At 58.1% G+C, this 6,000-nt stretch overlaps 1 protein-coding gene across 3 annotated transcripts in view; it reads left to right on the top strand.

Moving 5' to 3' along the window:
- The first annotated feature begins 1,172 nt into the window (after positions 1–1,172).
- Positions 1,173–6,000, top strand: part of DOP1A (DOP1 leucine zipper like protein A) — a 118,986-nt gene continuing 114,158 nt past the window's right edge. For all 3 annotated transcript variants that reach the window (XM_056109762.1, XM_056109760.1, XM_056109759.1), the window contains exon 1: positions 1,173–1,249. The gene's annotated coding sequence lies outside the window, so the exon portion shown is untranslated. The remainder of the gene's footprint in view (positions 1,250–6,000) is intronic.

The raw sequence follows: 6,000 nt of genomic DNA, 5'->3' as shown, positions 1-6,000 counted from the left end.
AGACCGAGAAAGAAAGCAGCAACCAGGTGCTGAGATGACGTTTTCCAGCGTCTTTTCACAAGTTTCTAGCGGCCTTTCCAAGCCTCTCTCGGGAGGGCAGGGGCTGGCGGTGCTGCGTTTAGAAGAACTAGCGACCCATCGGGGAAGGGGCTCAGCGGGACCACGCACGCTGCCTTTGCCCGGGACCCCGCGCGCACCTGCTGCCCGAGAGCCCGGCACAAATCCAAACGCTCGGGAGCATCCTTCGAGTCGGCCTTGTCAGCACCCAGTGTGTCCGCTCGGGGGCGCTGTGGCGACGCCAGCCAGCCCGGCGGGCCGGGGGCTGGGGGCGGGGGCCAGGACCTGGGCGGGGGCGGGGGCCAGGCCTGGGGGCGCGGCAAGAGCCCGGGCTGAGGCCGGGACCTGGGCTGGGGGGCGGGGCCGGGGCTGAGGGCGGGGCCTGGACTGGGGCGGGGCTGGAGCCCGGGCTGGGGCCGGGACCTGGGCTGAGGGCGGGGCCGGGGCTGGGGCCGGGTCTGGGAGCGGGGCCGGGGCCGGGGCTGGGGCTGGGGCCGGGGCCGGATCCGGGGCTGAGGGCGGGTCGGGGCTGGGGACGGAGCCGGGGCCGGGTCTGGGGGCGGGGCCTGGACAGGAGGCGGGCTGGGGGCGGAGCCTGGACCCGGGCTGGGGGCGTGGCCCTGGGCTGGGGGCGGGGCTGGAGCCTGGGCTGGGGCCGGGCCGGGGCCAAGGCCGGGTCTGGGGGCGGGGCCGGGACCGGGGCTGAGGGCGGGTCGGGGCTGGGGACGGAGCCGGGGCCGGGTCTGGGGGCGGGGCCTGGACAGGGGGCGGAGCCTGGACCTGGGCTGGGGGCGTGGCCTGGGCTGGGGGCGGGGCTGGAGCCTGGGCTGGGGCCGGGCCGGGGCCAAGGCCGGGTCTGGGGGCGGGGCCGGGACCGGGGCTGAGGGCGGGTCGGGGCTGGGGACGGAGCCGGAGCCGGGCCTGGGGGCGGGGCCAGGACAGAGGGCGGGATGGGGGCGGGGCCTAGGGTGGGTCTGGGGGCGGTGCCTGGACCGGGGGCGGGGCCGGGGGCGGGGCCCGGGCTGGGGGCGGGGCCCGCGGGGCCGACGTCGACGCCGGCGTGGGCGCGGCGCGGTGCACGCCGGGAGCTGTCACTAGGCCCCTCGGGCTCGGAGTCCGTGTCGCTGCCGCGGTTGCCAGGACGAGCGAAGGCGGCGGCGGCGGCGGCGGGGAGCGGCCAGGCCCACCGCAGGTACCCGCGTCCCCGCCCGCTCGCCCCCCGGCCCGCCGCGCCCGGGATCGGCCCAGCGCCGCGGGGGGAGCCGGCCGGGCCCGGGGCGGGGGGCGCGGGAGGCCGGGCCGGGCCGGGGCGCTGGGGTGGGGGCCGGGCGCGGCGGCCCGCGAGGGTCCGGGGCGCGGAGGGCGAGGGTGGGTGGGGACCGAGGGCTCCGCGTGGTGGGCGGCGTCCAGACCCCCGGGCCGAGTCCCGGCTGCTGCGCTCGGCCCCCTCGGGCGCGCGGGCACTGCCAGGCCGGGGGCGGCTGGACGAGCAGGGAAGTTGCTCCGGGGAAGCCCGGTCGATCCCCGCTCGGGATCGATCCACCGATCGATCGGGGACAGTGCCCCCCCTGGGTCCCCGAGCGCTGCGAAGTCGCGGCCGGGCCGGGGGCCACTTGCGGGACGGGTCCTCTCGCCGGCCGGCCGCCCCCGCTGGGCGCAGGGGACCGCACGCAGCCCCCAAGCCCGGCGCCTCCGTCCAGCCTGGCGACAAAATCGTGTTCTGGTGGGTCTTAGGAGTCGCCCCCGCCCCCCGCCAGGGCCCCCTCTCGTGGAGTCTGGGGCGTTGCGAGAGCGTCCGGCCGAGACCCGGTTGGGCGCACCTGGCTGGAAGCGCCGCGGGCCTTGAGGCTAAGAGGAAGGTGCACGGGGCGGGCGAGCACCCGGCCCCGCGGCCCAGAAGGAGAAGCCGAGGAGGTTCTTGGTCCTGCCGTCGCTGCTGTGTCCATGCGGACAGAGGGTCTTCCTCTGGGCTCTGGGGAACTTGGGCCAGCATCGGTGCTCAGCGCCCAGGAAGGCCAGTGGAAGGATGGATGGATGGACGGACGGATGGATGGATGGATGGACGGATGGATGGATGGATGGATGGATGGAAGGATGGATGGGCAGCACAGTGGTTCGGGTCACCCGGGGAAATTAAGGCCAGCCGTAGGACAGGTGCTGTGCTGTCCTGTCGTGATCACCTTTCCGACTCAGTCAATCCTCTGCTTTTGCCAAGTACCGAGTCAGGATGCAGTCCCGATTCCTAGGAGCTCGGAGATACTTGGAACCACAAAGTTGAACCACACACAAACCAGAACCTGCGACATCAGAGACCAACAACAACAACAACAAAATCTAGATGTCAATGAACCTTTTAGTGTAGATGTTTGAGAACCGGGTGCTTTCTCTTTTGTAGGTGAAGTAGTGGAGAGGGCCCCGTCCTGGATGGAGGTAGGCTCTTGGTGCTTTTTTTTCCTCTCTGGTTTCCGCTCTGTGCTGTTTCTGGGACTTTCCAAAGACCAGGATTTTCAGAACCGTGTTTCTGTTGAACTGAGAAATAGAATTCCTACTCCCAAGTACTGTCCCATCGAGTTGGGAGGGTCGGAGTAAGTCAGGTTTATATTTGCTTTTGGCTGCCGGACAAGATAAAATCTTGACTGCGATGCTTAAAAATGTATGTGTCTAGAGCCGTATTTCTGAACTTACCAGAGGACCTGTTTCTGATGGTCAACTTACTACTAGTTCCCACAATATTTACATAATGAGAATTCAGAAATTACACCTTTAAAAAATAAAATCACGATCATCCTGTTGTTCGTCGATTGCCTCGAGCAGGCCCCAGTAACGTCTCCTTCCTCCTAGCCCTGAGATTCTAAAAAGTGCCACATTCAAGGCCCTTTCAGGGTTAGGAGAATGAGACGCATCATTGTTACTGGTATTTGGCATCTTGGGTACGCCACGGGGAGTTTGCCAGACTCTGCTGTGTGGGCAGGTCACATTCGGTAGCCTGCCAGTTTGTCCAAAGTAAGACATCTTATTTTCTCATTCAAAAAATAAAATACTTTATCTAAATACCATGGTTTACAAAGTCGTTCAAAATACGATTGTTACTGACTCTCAGTGTTCCGACACCAACCCCGCCACTAAAGTGGCCTTCCCTCCACCACTGTTACCATTTCCCAAACCAGTCCCCAAGCCTGCCCCTTCATTTAATGATATGAAATGATATGATAATTAATGATATGATAATTTAATGATATGATAATTCATTTCATATTGCCTATTACAACTAAATGGTCGGAGTGATTTTCAAAAGTACTCCAGTAAAAGAATTTACGTAAAAATCGTACTAGCTCACCACCGGGTTTTTAAGAAAGGCCTTGTCTACAGATTAGCGAGGCTGTTTGTTGCTGGTTGAGCTTTCTTGGGTTTGATTTGTTGCGTGCAGCTGGCTTCTGTGTTCCTTTTCCACCTAATTGAAATCTCAATCCTAACTGAAATCTCAATCTTGAGGAGTTTGCAGGTCCAGAGACTTCAGGATCAAGGTTCCAGGCCAGTGAGTTGCAGGCAGTTGTGGGCAGTGGGCATGGCTGCTGGGGCTTTCTGCCTGAGACTGCCGGCCTCCACTCCTAGAAGACCCCAGAGTTCTCAGCCTGGACACCAGGCTTCTTCAGGTGCCTGGTATCAGTTTGGTATCTCTGCAGTGAGTCTTAGTGAAGCGGTGGAGTTGAAGGTGGTGTGGCGGCAGCTGTGAGGTGTGAGTGGGTGTGGCTGCCCGGGATTTGGCCGGATGGGAACTCAACGTGCTCCTCTCCTGAGGGCACCCTCGAATTTTTAGCCCGCGGGTACCAGTGTGTCCGTGAATGGTAGCTGCATGGCGTGCATCCCCTTGGAGGGTCAGTCGCGAATCTGTGGGTCAGGGCCAGTGGGTGAGTTGACATGGTGGCGAATTCGGGAGGTGAGCCTGGAATTTGTACTTTCAGGGCGGAGTCCTCTTTGGTCTCTGAAATTGTCTGCTTTCCGGCCCGAGCGAGAGCACCGAGGGAGGAGGGTGCTTGCCTGGCAGGAGGCCGACCTGGCTTCAACACTGGGCATCCCATACGGCCCCTCAAGAACCTCTGGGAGTGATTCTCAGAGCCGGGAGTGACCCCTGAGTGTTGGTGGGTTTGGCTTCAAGCCCCCAAAATGATGACGTGAATGAAGTCACAAAATCACAAGTAAATGAAGTTGTCAACATTCAGCTTTCTTCGGGTCAGCTTCCGTTTTGAGGACGAAGATCTGAGGGCAACTCACTGGCATAACAAAAGAGTGACCTTTGTTCTTAGTGAAATATTAACATCAATGAAATACATCATTTCTGTGAGCCTTAGTGCCTTGACTTATTACAGGAGAGGGCCTTCTTTTCCTGTTCTCTTGATTCTTTTCTTTAGCCGTAATCGATTCGTGTTTGAATTTGCTTTTATGGTGAAATGTATTCAGAATGGCATGACAGAGTTCTAACAAGACATGTTGATAATGGCCTTGCTTTACTACGAGTTCCCTCCCTTAATTCTTGAAGCTTGAGATGTGTCAAGAACCACTTGCAATGTACTGAAGCATCAGTACCTCGCTTTAAGAGCTTAGCTTTTTGAAAGATTTTGAAAATAAGTTCTGCGCTCTTTCTACATTGTTTACATACAGGATCTAGGTGCTAAAGGCAGGAAGAAAATATTATGCTGAATTTTGTCATTTGTCACATCACTCAACAGTGTGGGTGTTCCTCTCCGTGGCACTTAGTTCGGGGTGCTATTAATGCATCCTTTGACTCGGGGAGGAGGGCGGAGGTGGGGGTGGTGAGAGAGCCTGGGACAGTCCATTTAATTTTAATGGGTCAGCTCTAAGTCAAGTCTGGTCTCCCTGAAATGAGATTCAGCAGAGAGCTGCTGTGTTGTCGAATAAATTATGGTTTTGTTAAAAATTGATCATATGAGAACGGGAGTTGGAGAGATAGGAGAGTGACTGCGTCTCCCCCACCCTGTTCCAGTCCAGGACACTGTGAATGTCCACAGGGCATTGCTGGGAAGAGGCCTGAGGGGGCCCCCCACAAAACCAAAACAAAAGGGGAAATGGATATGAAAGTACTGGAACCATAGCACAGCGGGTAGGGCGTTTGCCTTGCACGCAGCCGACCCAGGTTCGATTCCTCTGTCCCTCTCGCAGAGCCCGGCAAGCTACCGAGAGTATCTCACCCACAGGGCAAAGCCTGGCAAGCTACCCTTGACGTATTCGATATGTCAAACACAGTAACAAGTCTCACAATGGAGATGTTACTGGTGCCCACTCGAGCAAATCGATGAACAACAGGAGGACAGTGCTACAGTGCTACCTTTGACCACTTCTCTGTAAATTTTGATTTCCCTTTTCTCTTCCTTGTATTTCCTTCAATGACTTCTGTTGCGTAGATCAGTGATAAGAGTTTTATTGGGAGTTGGGGGGGCGTTACGTATAAAATGTGGACTCCTTTTATGTATGTAGTACGCTCATGTCTACTGTAACCAACATCACAGCTTTGAAACATGTCCCCCCCCTTGAAGGGGGACGTTTCGGTCCGCCCTTCACGCCCTACCGAGGCCACCAGTTGCCCCCCACTAGCGGCTCTCCAGCACGGCCACGTCTCCAGTGCACAGAAACCAATTTCTTAACTATCTGACTTTCAGTAGAAATACTTCCAGGGTCAATAAGTAAAATAGCAGAAATCCAAAACCAACATTTAATTCTTGAACCCAGCTGTAGAAAGCAAATCACTTCACAATGCTTTTTCAGCATGTCTGATTCGGGGGTGGGGGGGGTAAACTCTAAATAATAGTGGTGAATCTTTTATTGAAACAATGAATCTAATCAAAGCAGATAGAGTGTTAACTAGAATTCATCTGCCCCACAGGGACTGGGAGGGGTGGGGGTGGGGTTTTATTGGGGTTCTTCATG

Source organism: Sorex fumeus, unplaced genomic scaffold (genome assembly GCF_029834395.1).
Source record: "Sorex fumeus unplaced genomic scaffold, SorFum_2.1 ptg000008l, whole genome shotgun sequence".
NCBI lineage: Eukaryota > Metazoa > Chordata > Mammalia > Eulipotyphla > Soricidae > Sorex > Sorex fumeus.
This window is presented reverse-complemented; position numbering and strand designations above follow the sequence as displayed.